Raw genomic sequence first — 22,287 nt, forward strand, 5'->3', positions numbered from 1 at the left:
AAGCCAACTCTATTCAATAGTCCACTTTGCAACGAGCAAACGTTCTCTGTGTCCAGACGACTCACACATATTGTCCTCTATCACCAGCATGAACCACATGTTCTAATTACCTGTGGAGTTAATGGGGGAAAACAAATAGATGTTTCAGCGTCTATCGGTCACACATCTACCAAAACCACAGAGAGCTTTTCAGAGACAACTTAGATGAGAATTGTCCTCATGATGAATTTGATACTAGGACTGATCCCATTGAAGATGACATGAGCGATGTAGAGAGTCTGCCAGAGGCTGAATATGTTCAAGCCACAGAGATCAACACTGAGCAGCTAATTGAAGGTCTCTAAAACAATATCTGTCTTTTTATTTATAAAATCAGGAAAGAACACTGCATCCCAGCTACGGTACAGAATAACATTGTTGAGGACCTCAGAACCATTGTTGATGCATTATGACACTACAGTGATCCCCTCAGGTTTCATCTGACAAATAAACTAATACATGTGGTTGAACAGGACGATCTCAGGGACTTGCTGAACAACTCTGCAGTATTTGAGGAATGCATTAGATGTATAATCTCTGAGTGGATGCTGGAGCATTACCGTGTGAAAGAATTGGACGTGGTCAGGACAATTGAAGTTCCATTGAGCAACAAAGAAGGTTATAAAACAAGGTCATTTCAATACAGCTACATTTCCCCCAGGCTACACGAATATAAAGAGACATGAGACAAAACAATCATAATGAATCAGATTACATGGCCCCCAGGCTACATGAATATAAAGAGACATGAGACAAAACAATCATAATGAATCAGATTACATGGCCCCCAGGCTACATGAATATAAAGAGACATGAGACAAAACAATCATAATGGATCAGATTACATGGCCCCCAGACTACATGAATATAAAGAGACATGAGACAAAACAATCATAATGAATCAGATTACATGGCCCCCAGGCTACATGAATATAAAGAGACATGAGACAAAACAATCATAATGAATCAGATTACATGGCCCCCAGGCTACATGAATATAAAGAGACATGAGACAAAACAATCATAATGAATCAGATTACATGGCCCCCAGGCTACATGAATATAAAGAGACATGAGACAAAACAATCATAATGAATCAGATTACATGGCCCCCAGGCTACATGAATATAAAGAGACATGAGACAAAAGAATCATAATGAATCAGATTACATGGCCCCCAGGCTACATGAATATAAAGAGACATGAGACAAAACAATCATAATGAATCAGATTACATGGCCCCCAGGCTACATGAATATAAAGAGACATGAGACAAAACAATCATAATGAATCAGATTACATGGCCCCCAGGCTACATGAATATAAAGAGACATGAGACAAAACAATCATAATGAATCAGATTACATGGCCCCCAGGCTACATGAATATAAAGAGACAGGAGACAAAACAATCATAATGAATCAGATTACACGGAGAGGAGGGAAACTGATCTCAATTTTTTTTAAAGAATATAACTTTTATAAATTATGAGCCTCATCTTGAGGAGTCACCTGTGACAGTATTCATAAAGAGTAGGAGAGCTGATCTAGGATCAGCCTTTTAGATCATAATGAATCAGATTACATGGACAGGAGGACCTGATCCTAGATCATAATGAATCAGATTACATGGAGAGGGGGCCTGATCCTAGATCATAATGAATCAGATTACTTGGAGAAGGGGGACCTGATCCTAGATCATAATGAATCAGATTACATGGAGAGGGGGCCTGATCCTAGATCAGCACTCCTCCTCTGGGACACTGCTTGTATGAAACCAAACACATAGTTGTAAAGTCTAGTTTCAGCAGGTGTTTACTGCCATCTAGTGGAAGATACCAATAAAACACTTTATTATCAGGGTGGGGAGACGGCTGATCTGAAACAGAAAGTAAAGTTGTTCTTTTGTTCAGGATCCATTTTGAGACGACAGAGCAGAAAACACTATATGGAGAGAACTGAAAAATAAAGTAAGTATTTCTGAACAATAATCTATTCTAAAGGACAGAATAAGAGAATGAATACCTGGAATGAGATATTACTAGTTAGTAGAACTGCTACTGGAGCTGAGTTGCTGACAGACAGCAGTTTTCAAAGTGTAAACTAATCAGTAGGCCTACATGTTATCAGTAAAACGGCTGGTAAAGATGGTGGAGGAGCTTTTCAATTATATGGTTTTATGTTTGTCTCAGGGTTTCTCAATCCTTTTGTTCTTACCAGCACTTACACACCTGATTCAACTAATCATCAAATATTTTAAGACAGTTTAATATTTGAGGCATACAAATTAACATTCTCAAATTAAAACCTTTTGGTTTGTAGGCCTGTTTATAATTATTAAAGGCCTACAGTAACTCACATTTTGGAGGAAAAAAACACAGCTAAACTTGGTTTCGAGTAAATTATATGTTTATCAAAAATAATGTAAGAGAGATGTCTTGAAGAAACGCGTCTGGGTTTAGAACTCTGTGTCTCTGTGCGCTGCGACAGTGGGAAGTTCGTTTTGCATGGCCCGGTGCTACAGGGGAGTGGACATTTATTTTAAGGACCAATGGAATGGTATTAAATGCGTAAACTCTGCTCACCCGGGGAGCCGGGCAATGCACAACGAATTCCCCCAGTGACCGTTACTTTATTTCCTGATATGAAATGTAAAGTAACTTTGTAGCCGACGCAGTTCCAGAATGTCTGTTGAAACTGTGTCTCATATGGAACGTTAGAACAGTGGTGGAAACAGAACTCAGTTCTCAAACTGGAGTAAAAGGAAAGATTCCTTCATAGAACATGACTCAAGTAAAAGGGAAAGTCACACAGTAAAATACTACTTCAGTAAAAGTCTAAAAGTATTTGGTTTCAAATATAGTTAAGTATCAAAAGTAAAAGTAAAGTAGTAATAATTTAAAAATCAATTTATTAAGCAAACCAGACGGCACAATTTTCTTGTTATTTTAATTTACGGATAGCCAGGGTCACACTCCAACACTCAGACATCATTTAAAAACAAAGCATTTGTGTTTAGTGAGTCTGCCAGATCAGAGGCAGTAGGGATGACCAGGGATGTTCTCTGTTTAGTGAGTCCTCCAGATCAGAGGCAGTAGGGATGACCAGGAATGTTCTCTGTTTAGTGAGTCCTCCAGATCAGAGGCAGTAGGGATGACCAGGAATGTTCTCTGTTTAGTGAGTCCGCCAGATCAGAGGCAGTAGGGATGACCAGGGATGTTCTCTTGATAAGTGTGTGAATTGGACCATTTATCTGTCCTGCTAAGCATTCAAAACGTAACGAGTACTTTTGGGCGTCAGGGAAAATGTACGGAGTAAAAAGTACATAATTTTCTTTATGAAAGTTGTTAAAAATATAAATAGTATAGTAAAGGACAGATACCCCCAAAAACAGTACTTTAAAGTGTTTTTAATGAAATACTTTACACCACTGCATTAGAAGACAGATACATGTGTTGATTTGAAGGAAAGACAGGCAGATTCTGGTAGGTAGGCTACAAACTATTATAAAGTTAGGTCGTCGTCAGACATTCAACAGTCACAGTAGGTTTGAGCTACAGTATGATCACTAATCATGCCGACCAACCTGATGGTCTGTTGGAAATGTTGTGAAAAGTATCTGGCCTCGGCTATAAATATCTGACATTACTCATCTCATATGTATATACTGTATTCTATACTATTCTACTGTATCTTAGTCTATGTATTACTCATCTAATGTGTATAAACTGTATTCTATTCTATTCTACTGTATCTTAGTCTATACCGCTCAGACATTGTGACCAATAAAATTTGATTTGATTTAGATTAGGCTATATACACTACATGACCAAAAGTATGTGGACACCTGCTAGTCGAACATCTCATTCCAAAATCATAGGCATTCATATGGAGTTGGTCCCCCTCTTTGCTGCTATAACAGCCTCCACTCTTCTGGGAAGGCTTTCAACTAGATGTTGGAACATTGCTGCGGGGACTTGCTTCCATTCAGCCACAAGAGCACTAGGGAGGTCGGGCACTGGTGTTGGGAGATTGGGCCTGGCTCGCAGTCGGCGTTCCAATTCATCCCAAAGGTGTTCGATGGGGTTGAGGTCAGGGCACTGTGCAGGCCAGTCAAGTTCTTCCACACCGATCTCAACAAGCCATTTCTGTATGGACCTCGCTTTGTGCACTGGGACAGTGTCATGCTGAAACAGGAAAGGGCCTTCCCCAAACTGTTGCCACAAAGTTGGAAGAATCGTCTAGAATGTCATTTTATGCTGTAGCTGTCACGTTCCTGACCTTGTTTTCCTTTTGTATTGTTGTGTTTAGTGGGTCAGGACGTGAGCTGGGTGGGCAGTCTGTGTTTGTTCTATGTTAAGTGTCAGGTTTAATTGACCTTGTATGGCTCTCAATCAGAGGCAGGTGTTTTCGTTTTCCTCTGATTGAGAGACATACATAGGGAGGTTGTTTCACATTGTTTGTCGTGGGTGGTTGTCTCCTGAGTCAGTGTCTGTATGTTACGCCACACGGGACTGTTCCGGTTTTTGTTAGTTCGTTCGTTTTATGTAGTCTGTTTTCCTGGTTCATGCGTTCTTCACGTTGTATGTAAGTTCGTGTCCAGGTCTGTCTACATTCGTTTATTTGTTTTGTAATTATTCAAGTGTTTGTCGTGTTTTTCCGTTTTGTCTATTAAATCAATATGTATTCACAACCCGCTGCATTTTGGTCAAATCCCTGCTACTCCTCTTCGGATGAGGAGAAGGAGGAAGCCCGTTACAGTAGCGTTAAGATTTCCCTTCACTTCAACTAAGGGGCCTAGCTGGAATTATGAAAAATAGCCCCAGACCTTTAATCCTTCTCCACCAAACTTTACAGTTGGCACTATGCATTGGGGCAGGTAGCATTCTCCTGGCATCCGCCAAACCCAGATTCGTCCGCCGGACTGCCAGATGGTGAAGCGTGATTCATAACTCCGAAGAACACGTTTCCACTGCGCCGATTTTTATGCGCTTCTGCACTCGGTGGGCCCGTTCTGTGAGCTTGTGTGGCGTACCACTTCGCGGTTGAGACTTTGTTGCTCCTAGACGTTTCCACTTCACAATAACAGCACTTACTGTTGACCGGGGCAGCTCTAGCAGGGCAGGAATTTGACGAACTGACTTGTTGGAAAGGTGGCATCCTATGACGGTGCCCTGTTGAAAGTCACTGAGCTCTTCAGTACGGGTCATTCTACTGCCAATGTTTGTCTATGGAGATTGCATGGCGGTCTGCTCGATTTTATACACCTGTCAGCAACGGGTGTGGCTGAAATAGCCGAATCCACTAATTTGAAGGGGTGTCCACATACTTTTGTATATATAGTGTAGATTCTCTGTCCTGCTACTGGTAGGACTATAACATTATGTGAACTGACCTGAACAGGTTTAGTCTGGTCATCTATGATATGTAGGTTATATACAGTACATTCTCTGTCCTGCTACTGGTAGGTCTATAACATTATGTGAACTGATCTGAACAGGTTAAGACTGGTTGTCTATGATATGTAGGTTATATACAGTACATTCTCTGTCCTGCTACTGGTAGGCCTATAACATTATGTGAACTGACCTGAACAGGTTTAGACTGGTCATCTATGATATGTAGGCTGTAGCCGAGGTATAGACCTTGATCTGCATATCACTAACAACCCACTACTATACATTATAACCTAGTCTACTTTACATAATTTAACATCTACATATCACTAACAACCCACTACTATACATTATAACCTAGTCTACTTTACATAATATAACATCTACATATCACTAACAACCCACTATTATACATTATAACCTAGTCTACTTTACATAATATAACATCTACATATCACTAACAACCCACTATTATACATTATAACCTAGTCTACTTTACATAATATAACATCTACATATCACTAACAACCCACTACTATACATTATAACCTAGTCTACTTTAAATAATATAACATCTACATATCACTAACAACCCACTACTATACATTATAACATATACTACTTTACATAATATAACATCTATATATCACTAACAAACTGCTATTATACATTATAACCTAGCCTACTTTACATAATATAACATATCACTAACAACCCACTACTATACATTATAACCTAGTCTACTTTACATAATATAACATCTACATATCACTAACAACCCGCTATTATACATTATAACCTAGTCTACTTTACATAATATAACATCTACATATCACTAACAACCCACTACTATACATTATAACCTAGTCTACTTTACATAATATAACATTTCTTACCTGTTGCAAATATACTTTCTGAATGGATCAATCTTTTCCCCCTCAGATCATTCATGTCCGTTTTAGCCCTTCTGTCTACATTCTCAGATACGTTTAGAAAATAACAGATTGAAAGACAATAAATATCAACTTTTAATTCACAAATAATTGTGAGACATGGCCTTGTGTTGCTATACTGTTTATAACTACCTTAACAAACAGTAACTTATTTTTATTATTATTGTTATTATCATTATTATTGTTGTTGCTGTACTGTCTATAACTACCTTAACAAACAGTGACTTATTTGTAGTATTATTGTTATTATCATTATTATTGTTGTTGCTGTACTGTCTAAAACTACCTTAACAAACAGTGACTTATTATTATTATTATTATTATTGTTGCTGTACTGTCTAGAACTACCTTAACAAACAGTGACTTATTTGTAGTATTATTGTTATTATTATTATTATTATTGTTGCTGTACTGTCTATAACTACCTTAACAAACAGTGACTTATTTGTATTATTATTGTTATTATTATTATTATTATTGTTGCTGTACTGTCTAAAACTACCTTAACAAACAGTGACTTATTATTATTATTATTATTATTGTTGCTGTACTGTCTAGAACTACCTTAACAAACAGTGACTTATTTGTAGTATTATTGTTATTATTATTATTATTATTGTTGCTGTACTGTCTATAACTACCTTAACAAACAGTGACTTATTATTATTATTATTATTGTTGCTATACTGTTTATAACTACCTTAACAAACAGTAACTTATTTTTATTATTATTGTTATTATCATTATTATTGTTGTTGCTGTACTGTCTATAACTACCTTAACAAACAGTGACTTATTATTATTATTGTTATTATTATTATTATTGTTGTTGCTGTACTGTCTAAAACTACCTTAACAAACAGTGACTCATTATTATTATTGACAGTTACCATGGAGATGAAATGTCACAACTACATGTTCATGTGATTGCATTAAATCATCTGACTGTTTCTATGTCTGTTAGTAAATGTTTTATTTCTCAAAGAGATAATAAATAAATGAGAACAATTGACATTAAAGAATTACTGTGTTAACCACAACCAACATGTTGGATCTCTGATTAGGTTTCAGTTCTCTAAAATGAGTCTCTCTGGGGAGAGAGAGGAGGGGGGCCCTGCCTCTAAAATGAGTCTCTCTGGGGAGAGAGAGGAGGGGGGCCCTGCCTCTAAAATGAGTCTCTCTGGGGAGAGAGAGGAGGGGGGCCCTGCCTCTAAAATAAGACTCTCCGGGGAACATGACACCAAAGCTAAGAGGTGAGATGACAATTGTGCTGAAGAATTATTAAGAGTATATTTCCCAAAAAATGCATCTTTGTTTTTTAATCAGAAATGGTTGCTTATGGGTACCTTCAATATTACTGTTCTCAGATTATCAGTTAATATATTTTAGATGGGTATATCTTTATTAAATTATTATTACTATTATTACTGTCCTCTTTTTCAAGATGTGGCCGATTTAAACAGCCAGAATACATTTTTAAAAGAAGATAAAACATTTCTTCTTGTTTCTAAATGGCTGCTGGGTAATTTGATATGCATCTAAATCTTCATTCGTAGACATTGAATTGAGCGAATGCTGCGCAGGTTCACTGAGTTGCAAACCAGACGGACAGGTCTAGCTCATTGATTTGTAGATCTGACTCAGTTGCTACCTCAGATTATGAGCCTAGCAGGTGTTGTGAATGAGTTATGTAGTACCCACAGAAGGCCACAGGGAGGAGCAAGAGAGCTATAAACCCATACTGTTTTTTGCCTTAAAAACCCTAAACCAAACAATCAATCAAATGTATTTATAAAGCCCTTTTTACATCAGCAGATGTCACAAAGTGCTATACAGAAACTCTAACCCTTCCTATTTCAGCCCCAACTCCTAACCCCGAACACTAAATATTAACTATTTTTACCCTTAACCCTACTTCTAGGGTAGGGTAGCGTAGAACACTTCTAGAAACTATTTTGTTTCTAAATAGCATGTTGATTATTTTGTTAATTAAAACCTGTCTAAGCATTTTGCTTTTATTGTTTTGTTATTTTATTATATTTATTATTGCAAGGCAGAACACTTGATAAACAAGACATGTTTTTCAAATGTGGTTTGAACTGGGTGACCTGGTAACATCTATATGAAAGTCCAGCAATTGGCGTAGGATAGATGGGGCAGGTTTGAGATCTCAGGAATTAACCAGAAAAATACACTTTATTTCTCAGCTGCCTCACCAATGTCTGTACGTGAATTAATACCTTTTAATTGCTAAATATTTCCAATAGATGGAAGCATAAGACCACAAAGCATCAGTTATAGGTTACAATCAGAAATATGATTGACATAAAATAGCATGCAACCACAGACTGTATGTCCCATGATTTTCCTAAATGGTCACTCATTACTTTAGTTAGCTGTATATCTCGTATTAGGGCTGTGTTGCTTTTGGGAGAGCAAAGAAATAGTGACTATAGCAGGTCTTGAACCCCGGGTAAATAATCACTAGTCAGAGCCTCAACCTCAGTATACATTCATTATAAAAAGTCATCTTAAAATCTGATATTGTGAGTAAACAACCTCGGAATAGAAAAGACAAGAGTGCGTCTTCCAGCCCACCAATAAATGACAGTAGTTCTGAATAATGTGTAATTCCTTACTCAAGTAGTAATTATTCAGAATTGAAAAATATACTAGATCATTTTACCACTTACAACCAAAAATAACCACTTAGCATAACAAACAATTAAACTGACATAAACCAAAAACACCATACATTTAGTTTATTTAGTTAATTACCAAATTGAGCCGATCGGTCACATTTCAGAGTGAGGCAGATATATAGCATTTTTGCAAAAAAAAACATGATTGATGCCTCTCTGAAATGAAACCATCAAGTGATAGATTTTAAACAAATCCCTGTCTGTGAGAGATGTAATGTTTGTCTCTGTTGTGTTGAAGTCCAATCAAGCAGGAGAGACCAGCCTCCCCTGTACCCAGCTGTGTGTCCATGAAGAGTGACCGGTCTATGGAACATCCTATAGTGTTTAGAGAGGGAGACTTTTCTACTGAACAAAGGTAAGAAGAACTCATGGGTCATGGTCAGTGAGTTAAACAACACTGTCTCTAGTCATTTCTCCTCTCCCATTGTCCCATTTAATTTTGTTGTTTTCATAATCCATGGGCTAATCCTTTTGTCCATTTTCATAGTCCTAAAACAATATCAAACAACACAACATTCCCTGTGTGTGTGTGTGTGTGTGTGTGTGTGTGTGTGTGTGTGTGTGTGTGTGTGTGTGCGCACCCTGGATGAGGAGTAATCTCATGTTTTGTCCACAGAAACCAACAGGAGAGATCAGAGTCAGAGATTCTCAGTGGTCAGTCTTCCCAGAGTCATCAAACAGACCTGGCCTCCATATTCAGTGTATGTGGTCCTGTTATGTACATTTGTTTTTGTTTACCTCAAGAAAAGTTGATCTGTCAATCATTCATTAATGTGTTAATGAGAAAGAATTTAGTCTCTTGCTTAACTCATTTACTTAATTTATTCCAGTTGCTTGAAGAGACTATTATGACATTTGTGAAGAACGAGCTGAAGATGTTCAAGAGGATTCTTAGTCCAGAACTCCCAGAAGGCTTTGAGAGTCAGAAGCAGGATAAGGAAGTGGTGGATGCTGAAGATGAGAAGCAGGAGAGCAGTGCCAGAGAGGGGGCTCTGAAGATCACACTGCACGTCCTGAGGAAAATGAACCAGAAGGAGCTTGCTGACACACTGGAGAAATGTAAGATCTGTCTGCCTCATGTTGAATGCTGTTTTATAACATTTAAAAGCTGTAGCTAAAGTACAGCTAAAGTAGCTGTGTAACTCAATGATTTTGTAGCAGCCTTAACTAGAGGTCGACCGATTATGATTTTTCAACGCAGAAACCGATACCGATTATTGGACGACCAAAAAAGCCGATACGTTTTTTTTTTACATTTACTTGTAATAATGACAATTACAACAATACTGAATGAACACTTATTTTAACTTAATATAATACATCAATAAAATCAATTTAGCCTCAAGTAAATAATGAAACATGTTCAATTTGGTTGAAATAATGCAAAAACAGAGTGTTGGAGAAGAAAGTAAAAGTGCAATATGTGCCATGTAAAAAAGCTAACGTTTAAGTTCCTTGCTCAGAACATGAGAACATATGAAAGCTGGTGGTTCCTTTTAACATGAGTCTTCAATATTCCCAGGTAAGAAGTTTTAGGTTGTAGTTATTATAGGAATTATAGGACTATTTACCTCTATACCATTTGTATTTCATTAACCTTTGACTATTGGATGTTCTTATAGGCACTTTAGTATTGCCAGTGTAACAGTATAGCTTCCGTGCCTCTCCTCGCTCCTCCCTGGGCTCGAACCAGCAACACAACGACAACAGCCACCCTCGAAGCAGCGTTACCCATGCAGAGCAAGGGGAACAACCACTCCAAGTCTCAGAGCGAGTGACGTTTGAAACGCTATTAGCGCGCGTTAACTAGCTGGCCATTTCACATCGGTTACACCAGCCTCATCTCGGGAGTTGATAGGCTTGAAGTCATAAACAGCGCAATGCTTGACGCACAACGAAGAGCTGCTGGCAAACGCATGAAAGTGCTGTTTGAATGAATGTTTACGCGCCTGCTTCTGCCTACCACCGCTCAGTCAGATACTTGTATGCTTGTATGCTCAGTCAGATTATATATATTATCTAGCAGGACACGCTAGATAATATCTAGTAATATCATCAACCATGTGTAGTTAACTAGTGATTATGATGAAGATAAGTTTAATGCTAGCTAGCAACTTACCTTGGCTTACTGCATGCGCGTAACAGGCAGTCTCCTTGTGGAGTGCAACAAGAGGCAGGCAGGTCGTTATTGCGTTGGACTAGTTAACCTGAAGGTTGCAAGATTGGATCCCCCGAGCTGACAAGGTGAAAATCTGTCATTCTGCCCCTGAACGAGGCATTTAACCCACCGTTTCTAGGCCGTCATTGAAAATAAGAATGTGTTCTTAACTAACTTGCCTCGTTAAATAAAGGTGTATTTAAAAAAAAAACGTCAAAATCGGTGTCCAAAAATACCGATTTCCGATTGTTATGAAAACTTGAAATCGGCCCTAATTAATCGGTCGACCTCTAGCCTTAACACAACACCTAGTGACCTCATCAAGTAGCAGCAGAGATGTGTTGTGGTGATTAATTTAGAGAGAGAGACAACATTAATAATACCATCAATAATACCAATAATAATATAATCAGTCACACCAGTCTGTAATGCATTATGAAAACATTTACACATTTATACAGTCAGTTAATAGAATAAATGATTATAATGTAAAACGTTATAACAGTCTTACAATACTGTAGTCATTAAAACAGACGTAATATTAATATCCTCTGTGGTATTTCTAGATTCAGATGAGCTTGCTGTGATTTGCCAACGTGAACTCAAATCTAATCTAAAGAAGAAGTTTCAATGTGTATTTGAGGGGATCGCTAAACAAGGAAACCCAACACTTCTCAATAAGATCTACACAGAGCTCTACATCACAGAGGGTGGAACAGGAGAGATCAATAATGAACATGAGCTGAGACAGATTGAGACAACAACCAGGAAACAAGCAAGACCAGAGACTGCAATCAAATGTAACGACATCTTCAAACCCTTAACTGGACAAGACAAACGTATCAGAACTGTGCTGACAAAGGGAGTCGCTGGCATTGGAAAAACAGTCTCTGTGCAGAAGTTCATTTTGGACTGGGCTGAAGGAAAAGCAAATCAGGATGTCCAATTTGTATTTTCATTCCCTTTTCGGGAGCTGAATTTGATGAAAGGGGAAAAACACACTTTCATTGAACTTCTCAATCACTTCTCAATGGAAACCAAACAATCAGGAATCTCCAACTACGACAAGTACAAAGTTCTGTTCATCTTTGATGGTCTGGATGAGTGCCGACTGCCCCTAGACTTCCAGAAGAACAAGATCTGTTGGGACGTCACAGAGTCAACCTCAGTGGATGTTCTGCTGACAAATCTCATCAAGGGAAATCTGCTTCCCTCTGCTCTCCTCTGGATAACTACCCGACCTGCAGCAGCCAATAAGATCCCTTCAGAGTGTGTTGACCAGGTGACAGAGGTACGAGGATTCAATGACCCACAGAAGGAGGAGTACTTTAGGAAGAGATTCAGTGATGAGGACCTGGCCAGCAGAATCATCTCACACATAAAGACATCAAGGAGCCTCCACATCATGTGCCACATTCCAGTCTTCTGTTGGATTTCTGCAACAGTCCTTGAACACATGCTGAAACATGAGAGAGAAGAGATGCCCAAGACTCTGACTGAGATGTACACACACCTTGTGGTGTTTCATACCAAACAGAAGAATGAAAAGTATCTTGGGAAAGAAGAGACAGGTCCACACTGGAATAAAGAGAGCATTCTGTCACTGGGAAAACTGGCTTTTCAACAGCTTGTGAATGGCAATCTGATTTTCTATGAAGAAGACCTGAAAGAGGCTGGCGTTGATGTCAATGAAGCCTCAGTGTACTCAGGATTGTGCACACAGATCTTTAAAGAGGAATGTGGGCTGTACCAGGACAAGGTGTACTGCTTTGTTCATCTGAGCATTCAGGAGTTTCTGGCTGCTGTATATGTGTTCCTCTCATTCATCAACAACAATGAGAATCTAATGGCCGAACCGCAATCAACGTCCAGGAACCTTTCTGCGCTGTTCAGAGACAAGCCTAAAGTTACTGTCTACAAGAATGCTGTGGATAAAGCCTTACAAAGTGAGATGGGAAACCTGGACCTTTTCCTCCGCTTCCTTCTGGGCCTCTCACTGGAGTCCAATCAGAAGCACTTACAAGGTCTACTGACAGAGACAAGAAGCAGCTCACAGACCCATGAAGAAACAGTCAAGTACATCAAGGAGAAGATCAGGGAGAATCCCTCTCCAGAGAGGAGCATCAATCTGTTCCACTGTCTGAATGAACTGAATGACCATTCTCTAGTGGAGGAGATCCAAAGCTTCCTGAACTCAGGAAGTCTCTCAAAACCCAACCTGTCACCTGCACAGTGGTCAGCTCTGGTCTTTGTGTTGCTGACTTCAGAAAAGGAGCTGGATGTGTTTGACCTGAAGAAATACTCCAGATCAGAGGAAGGTCTTCTGAGGCTGCTGCCAGTGTTCAAAGCCTCCAGAGCTTTTCTGTGAGTAAATAAAATGACATATAAGAACTAATCATCAGGAAGAAATGTTCTGTTTAGAGAAAAATATGTATTATAATATGAATATAATATTATATTGAATAACATATTGAATAAATGCATAGATTTTCACATTAGTATAACAATATGACCATACAATTCTAGGAGACGGAAGTTGAATCTATATGTTGTTTGAGAGAATAAACTAAATGCATCTGCCATTGTCCTTCTACACTACTCGTTAAATGAACAGTGTGTTTGTGAAGTCATGATGATCTCTTTGTCAGGCTGTCAGGCTGTCTAGTCACAGAGGAAGGCTGTGCTTCTCTGGTCTCAGCTCTGGAGTCAAACCCCTCACACCTGAGAGAGCTGGATCTGAGTAACAATGACCTGAAGGATTCAGGAGTGGAGCTGCTCTCTGCTGGACTGGGGAATCCCCACTGTAAACTGGAGACTCTGAGGTCAGTATTCCTGTAGTTGGTCAACAAGTGATAACTGTTCACCAGATCCACATGTGTTTACCAGACACACATAGTCCACACCATATGTGTTTGGACAGTGAAGCTTACAGTTTTACATTTGGTGCTATGCTCCAGCATTTTGGATTTGAGATATAATGTTTCATATTAGGTGACAGTACAGAATGTTACCTTCTATTTGAGGTTAATGTTGAGAGGTTAGTATGTTTTGTTGTATCCTCTGTAACTTTCTCACTCATTATTATTCATGATTCGTTCATGATTTTTCTTAATCATGGCATCATCAGGATTAATTTAGTAGTAGTGTTTAGAAACCTGTTATCTATTCACTTATAAAGAAAATTACTCCAGTCACCATCCACCATTTTAATATTGGGAAAAACACAACCAAAACAAACTGCAAGTACAATCAACTAGTTTGAGTCACAGTCATTGGGTTAAAGGAATATCAGACCAAATGCTACATTTTTGACTACTTTAATACACTATGAGTTAATTGGTCAGAATACTTATGACTTCTTCAAATGGGGGGACGAGATACATAAAGTGCTTTCATTTCTAAATGGTGAAACAGATATATATTAAAATATCCTAAAATAAAATGTGACATTATATCCTGTCACCTCAAATGAAACATTTGATATCAAATCCAAAATGTTGGAATATCGAGCCACATTTAAAATGTTAGCTTCACTGTCATTATAGATATGGTGTGGACTGTTTACTCAATACAATCTAAATCTGATACCTCACTGTCTGTCTTTTGACTGATACTGCTTTTTAAACTGGTCTGGTCAGTCTTCTCAAATATTTGTACTATACATTTTTCTCTCGACAAGCAATACTTTGATCATTTGTCATTTCTAATAATGATACATTCATTAATTTATGAATAGATTTGTCCGGTTTCAGGACGCTGATGTATCTGAAAATGTTGAAAAAATATACTGCCTCTCTATTTTCAACACCAAAGCATAGCAGTGTATTTTAATATGATTTGACTCTTTGCAGGCTGTCAGGCTGTCTAGTCACAGAGGAAGGCTGTGATTCTCTGGTCTCAGCTCTGAGGTCAAACCCCTCACACCTGAGAGAGCTGGACCTGAGTAACAATGACCTGAAGGATTCAGGAGTGAAGCTGCTCTCTGCTGGACTGGGGAATCCCCACTGTAAACTGGAGACTCTGAGGTCAGTATTCATGTTGGTCAACAAGTATTTGTATTGTATTGTATTTATTATAGATCCCCATTAGTTCCTGCCAAAGCAGCAGCTACTCTTCCTGGGGTCCAGCAAAATTAAGCCAGTTTATATAATTTTACAACATTACAATACATTCACAGATTTCACAACACACTGTGTGCCCTCAGGCCCCTACCACATATCTACAGTACTAAATCCATGTTTATCGTGTGTGTGTGTGTGTGTGTGTGTGTGTGTGTGTGTGTGTGTGTGTGTGTGTGTGTGTGTGTGTGTGTGTGTGTGTGTGTGTGTGTGTGTGTGTGTGTGTGTGTGTGCCAATGTGTGTATCTCTTTACAGGCCCCGCTGTTCCATAAGGTGGTTTTTTAATCCGTTTTTTAAATCTAATTTTACTGCTTGCATCAGTTACTTGATGTAGAATAGAGTTCCATGTAGTACTGTGTGCCTCCCATAGTCTGTTCTGGACTTGGGGACTGTGAAGAGACCTCTTGTGGCATGTCTTGTGGGGTATACATGGGTGTCTGAGCTGTGAGCTAGTTGTTTAAAAAGACAGTTCGGTACATTCAGAATGTCAGCACATTTTACAAATACTGGCAGTGATGAAGTCAATCTCTCCTCCACTTTCAGCCAGGAGAGATTGACATGCATATTATTAATGTTAGCTCTCTGTATACATCCAAGGGCCATCCGTGCTGCCCTGTTCTGAGCCAATTGCAACTTTCCTAAATCCTTTTTTGTGGCACCTGACCACACGACTGAACAGTAGTCAAGATGCGGTAAACTAGGGAGGACCTAGTAGGACCTGCCTTGTTGATAGTGCTGTTAAGAAGGTAGAAACTAGGGCCTGTAGGACCTGCCTTGTTGATAGTGTTGTTAAGAAGGTAGAAACAAGGGCCTGTAGGACCTGCCTTGTTGATAGTGTTGTTAAGAAGGTAGAAACTAGGGCCTGTAGGACCTGCCTTGTTGATAGTGGTGTTAAGAAGGTAGAAACTAGGGCCTGTAGGACCTGCCTTGTTGATGGTGTTGTTAAGAAGGTAGAGACTAGGGCCTGTAGGACCTGCCTTGTTGATAGTGTTGTTAAGAAGGTAGAAACTAGGGCCTGTAGGACCTGCCTTGTTGATGGTGTTGTTAAGAAGGTAGAAACTAGGGCCTGTAGGACCTGCCTTGTTGATAGTGTTGTTAAGAAGGTAGAAACTAGGGCCTGTAGGACCTGCCTTGTTGATAGTGTTGTTAAGAAGGTAGAAACTAGGGCCTGTAGGACCTGCCTTGTTGATAGTGGTGTTTAGAAGGTAGAAACTAGGGCCTGTAGGACCTGCCTTGTTGATAGTGTTGTTAAGGAGGTAGAAACTAGGGCCTGTAGGACTTGCCTTGTTGATAGTGTTGTTAAGAAGGTAGAAACTAGGGCCTGTAGGACCTGCCTTGTTGATAGTGTTGTTAAGAAGGTAGAAACTAGGGCCTGTAGGACCTGCCTTGTTGATAGTGGTGTTTAGAAGGTAGAAACTAGGGCCTGTAGGACCTGCCTTGTTGATAGTGGTGTTTAGAAGGTAGAAACTAGGGCCTGTAGGACCTGCCTTGTTGATAGTGGTGTTAAGAAGGTAGAAACTAGGGCCTGTAGGACTTGCCTTGTTGATGGTGTTGTTTAGAAGGTAGAAACTAGGGCCTGTAGGACCTGCCTTGTTGATAGTGGTGTTTAGAAGGTAGAAACTAGGGCCTGTAGGACCTGCCTGGTTGATAGTGTTGTTAAGAAGGTAGAAACTAGGGCCTGTAGGACCTGCCTTGTTGATAGTGGTGTTAAGAAGGTAGAAACTAGGGCCTGTAGGACCTGCCTTGTTGATAGTGGTGTTAAGAAGGTAGAAACTAGAGCCTGTAGGACCTGCCTTGTTGATAGTGTTGTTAAGAAGGTAGAAACTAGGGACTGTAGGACCTGCCTTGTTGATAGTGTTGTTAAGAAGGTAGAAACTAGGGCCTGTAGGACCTGCCTTGTTGATAGTGTTGTTAAGAAGGTAGAAACTAGGACCTGTAGGACCTGCCTTGTTGATGGTGTTGTTTAGAAGGTAGAAACTAGGGCCTGTAGGACCTGCCTTGTTGATGGTGTTGTTTAGAAGGTAGAAACTAGGGCCTGTAGGACCTGCCTTGTTGATAGTGGTGTTTAGAAGGTAGAAACTAGGGCCTGTAGGACCTGCCTTGTTGATAGTGTTGTTAAGGAGGTAGAAACTAGGGCCTCTAGGACCTGCCTTGTTGATAGTGTTGTTAAGAAGGTAGAAACTAGGGCCTGTAGGACCTGCCTTGTTGATAGTGTTGTTAAGAAGGTAGAAACTAGGGCCTGTAGGACCTGCCTTGTTGATAGTGTTGTTAAGTTGGCAGAGCAGTGCTTTATTATGGACAGACTTCTCCCCATTTTAGCTACTGTTGCATCAATATGTTATAACCATGACAGTTTTACAATCTAGTGTTACTCCAATCAGTTTAGTCACCTCAACTTGCTCAATTTCCACATTATTTATTACAAGTTTTAGTTGAGGTTTAAGTTGTAGTGAGTGATTTGTCCCAAATACAATGTTTTTAGTTTTATAAATATTTAGGACTAACTTATTCCTTGCCACCCACTCTGAAACTAACTGCAGCTCTTTGTTGAGTGTTGCAGTCATTTCAGTCGCTGTAGTAGCTGACGTGTATAGTGATGAGTCATCCACATACATAGACACACTGGCTTTACTCAAAGTGGCATGTCGTTAGTAAAAATGTAATAAAATATTATAAAAAATAAAAACCTGTTCACTCAATGACTAACTTTTCACCAGATCCACATGTGTTTACCAGACACACATAGTCCACACCACATGTGTTTACCAGACACACATAGTCCACACCATATGTGTTTACCAGACACACATAGTCCACACCACATGTGTTTACCAGACACACATAGTCCACACCACATGTGTTTACCAGACACACATAGTCCACACCACATGTGTTTACCAGACACACATAGTCCACACCACATGTGTTTACCAGACACACATAGTCCACATCACATGTGTTTACCAGACACACATAGTCCACACCACATGTGTTTACCAGACACACATAGTCCACACCACATGTGTTTACCAGACACACATAGTCCACACCACATGTGTTTACCAGACACACATAGTCCACACCACATGTGTTTACCAGACACACATAGTCCACACCAGACACACATAGTCCACACCACATGTGTTTACCAGACACACATAGTCCACACCACATGTGTTTACATGTGTTTACCAGACACACATAGTCCACACCACATGTGTTTACATGTGTTTACCAGACACACATAGTCCACAACACATGTGTTTGGAAAGTGAAGCTTACAGTTTTACATTTGGTGCTCCAGTATTTTGGATATGAGATTGAATGTTTCATATTAGGTGACAGTACAGAATGTCACCTTTTATTTGAGGTTAAAGGTGAGAGGTTAGCATGTTATGTTGTAGTCTCTGTTATTGGTAATGGTGAGAGGTTAGCATGTTTTGTTGTAGCCTCTGTTATTGGTAATGGTGAGAGATTAGCATGTTTGGTTGTAGTCTCTGTTATTGGTAATGGTGAGAGGTTAGCATGTTTTGTTGTAGCCTCTGTTATTGGTAATGGTGAGAGGTTAGCATGTTTTGTTGTAGCCTCTGTTATTGGTAATGGTGAGAGGTTAGCATGTTTTGTTGTAGCCTCTGTTATTGGTAATGGTGAGAGGTTAGCATGTTTTGTTGTAGCCTCTGTTATTGGTAATGGTGAGAGGTTAGCATGTTTTGTTGTAGCCTCTGTTATTGGTGAGAGGTTAGCATGATTTGTTGTAGTCTCTGTTATTGGTAATGGTGAGAGGTTAGCATGTTTTGTTGTAGCCTCTGTTATTGGTAATGGTGAGAGGTTAGCATGTTTTGTTGTAGCCTCTGTTATTGGTAATGGTGAGAGGTTAGCATGTTTTGTTGTAGCCTCTGTTATTGGTAATGGTGAGAGGTTAGCATGTTTTGTTGTAGCCTCTGATATTGGTAATGGTGAGAGGTTAGCATGTTTTGTTGTAGTCTCTGTTATTGGTAATGGTGAGAGGTTAGCATGTTTTGTTGTAGTCTCTGTTATTGGTAATGGTGAGAGGTTAGCATGTTTTATTGTAGTCTCTGTTATTGGTCATGGTGAGAGGTTAGTATGTTTTGTTGTAGTCTCTGTTATTGGTAATGGTGAGAGGTTAGTATGTTTTGTTGTAGCCTCTGTTATTGGTAAAGGTGAGAGGTTAGCATGTTTTGTTGTAGCTCTGTTATTGGTAAAGGTGAGAGGTTAGCATGTTTTGTTGTAGTCTCTGTTATTGGTAATGGTGAGAGGTTAGCATGTTTTGTTGTAGCCTCTGTTATTGGTAAAGGTGAGAGGTTAGCATGTTTTGTTGTAGTCTCTGTTATTGGTAATGGTGAGAGGTTAGCATGTTTTGTTGTAGCCTCTGTTATTGGTAATGGTGAGAGGTTAGCATGTTTTGTTGTAGCCTCTGTTATTGGTAATGGTGAGATGTTAGCATGTTTTGTTGTAGTCTCTGTTATTGGTAATGGTGAGAGGTTAGTATGTTTTGTTGTAGCCTCTGTTATTGGTAATGGTGAGAGGTTAGCATGTTTTGTTGTAGCCTCTGTAACTCTCTCACTCATTATTATTCATGATTCATTCATGATCTTTCTCAATCATGGCAGTCACAGGCTTTATGTAGTCATTGTTTGCAAAGAATATGAGACCAAATACTAAACTTTTGACGACTTTAATACACTATAAGTGAATTGGTCAGAATACTTATGACTTCTTCAAATAGGGGGACGAGATACATAGTGATTTTATTTTTCTAAATGGTGAAACAGACATGTATTAAACTACCCTCAAATAAAAGGTGATACCCTCAAAGAATAGCAGTGTGGTTTAAGGCACAAGGCGAGACCCAGATGGCACGGGAGGCAGATGGTTAGAGTCTTTGATATTTATTAATATACTAAAAGGGGTAGGCAAGAGAAAGGTCGTGGACAGGCCAAAGGTCATAACCAGATCAGAGTCCAGGAGGTACAGTGTGGCAGGCAGGCTAGAGGTCAGGACAGGCAGAATGGTCAGGCAGGCTAGAGGTCAGGACAGGCAGAATGGTCAGGCAGACTCGAGGTCAGGACAAGCAGAATGGTCAGGACAGGCAGAATGGTCAGGCAGACTCGAGGTCAGGACAGGCAGAATGGTCAGGACAGGCAGAATGGTCAGGCAGACTAGAGGTCAGGACAGGCAGAATGGTCAGGACAGGCAGAATGGTCAGGCAGGCTAGAGGTCAGGACAGGCAGAATGGTCAGGCAGGCTAGAGGTCAGGGCAGGCAGAATGGTCAGGACAGGCAGAATGGTCAGGCAGACTAGAGGTCAGGACAGGCAGAATGGTCAGGACAGGCAGAATGGTCAGGCAGACTCGAGGTCAGGACAGGCAGAATGGTCAGGACAGGCAGAATGGTCAGGCAGACTAGAGGTCAGGACAGGCAGAATGGTCAGGCAGGCTAGAGGTCAGGACAGAAAGAATGGTCAGGACAGGCAGAATGGTCAGGCAGACTAGAGGTCAGGACAGGCAGAATGGTCAGGCAGGCTAGAGGTCAGGACAGGCAGAATGGTCAGGCAGGCTAGAGGTCAGGATAGGCAGAATGGTCAGGCAGGCTAGAGGTCAGGACAGGCAGAATGGTCAGGCAGGCTAGAGGTCAGGACAGGCAGAATGGTCAGGACAGGCAGAATGGTCAGGACAGGCAGAATGGTCAGGCAGGCTAGAGGTCAGGACAGGCAGAATGGTCAGGACAGGCAGAATGGTCAGGCAGGCAATAGGTCAGGACAGGCAGGATGGTCAGGACAGGCAGAATGGTCAGGACAGGCAGAATGGTCAGGCAGGATAGAGGTCAGGCAGGCTAGAGGTCAGGACAGGCAGAATGGTCAGGCAGGCTAGAGGTCAGGACAGGCAGAATGGTCAGGCAAGCTAGAGGTCAGGACAGGCAGAATGGTCAGGCAAGCTAGAGGTCAGGACAGGCAGAATGGTCAGGCAGGCTAGAGGTCAGGACAGGCAGAATGGTCAGGCAGGGGGTACAGAGTCCAGAAAACAGGCAAGGGACAAAAACCGGGAGGACTATCAAAAAAGAGTAGAAGCAGGAGAAGGGAAAAACGCTGGTTGACTTGATAAACATACAAGACGAACTAGTACAGAGAAACAGGAATCACAGGGATATATACACCAGGGAAACACAGGGATATATACACCAGGGAAACACAGGGATATATACACCAGGGAAACACAGGGATATATACACCAGGGAAACACAGGGATATATACACCAGGGAAACACAGGGATATATACACCAGGGAAACACAGGGATATATACACCAGGGAAACACAGGGATATATACACCAGGGAAACACAGGGATATATACACCAGGGAAACACAGGGATATATACACCAGGGAAACACAGGGATATTATATATATATATATATAATATTTGTACTATACATGCTTCTATCTGCAGGCAATACTTTGATAATTTGTCATTTCTAATAATGAAACATCAATTTATGAATAGATATGGCAGGTTTCAGGACACTGATATATTTGAATATGTTGAAAAAATATACTGCCACTATTTTCACCACCAAAGAATAACAGTGTGATTTTACGTAATAATATTTGACTCTTTGCAGTCTGTCAGGCTGTCTAGTCACAGAGGAAGGCTGTGCTTCTCTGGTCTCAGCTCTGAGGTCAAACCCCTCACACCTGAGAGAGCTGGACCTGAGCTACAATCACCCAGGAGACTCAGGAGTCAGACTGCTCTCTGCTGGACTGGAGGATCCACACTGCAGACTGGAGAAACTCAAGTATGTAGAGGGTTTATGTCCATGTTCATATCAGACATGTTTGACTTATCAGGCTAGTTAAGACTAACATTCTGACCACCACTTGGACAAAGTTATATGCTGTGTGTGT

The 22,287-nt window shown here is 40.2% G+C and overlaps 1 long non-coding RNA gene across 1 annotated transcript; it reads left to right on the top strand.

Annotated features, from left to right (window-relative positions):
• The first annotated feature begins 7,611 nt into the window (after window positions 1–7,611).
• LOC120037324 lies at window positions 7,612–9,750 on the top strand. The gene is made up of 3 exons (XR_005474802.1): window positions 7,612–7,640; window positions 9,328–9,444; window positions 9,706–9,750. It is a non-coding gene; the product is annotated as an uncharacterized LOC120037324 (long non-coding RNA).
• Window positions 9,751–22,287: the final 12,537 nt, after the last annotated feature.

Source organism: Salvelinus namaycush, unplaced genomic scaffold (assembly GCF_016432855.1).
Source record: "Salvelinus namaycush isolate Seneca unplaced genomic scaffold, SaNama_1.0 Scaffold17, whole genome shotgun sequence".
Classification (NCBI taxonomy): Eukaryota; Metazoa; Chordata; class Actinopteri; order Salmoniformes; family Salmonidae; genus Salvelinus; species Salvelinus namaycush.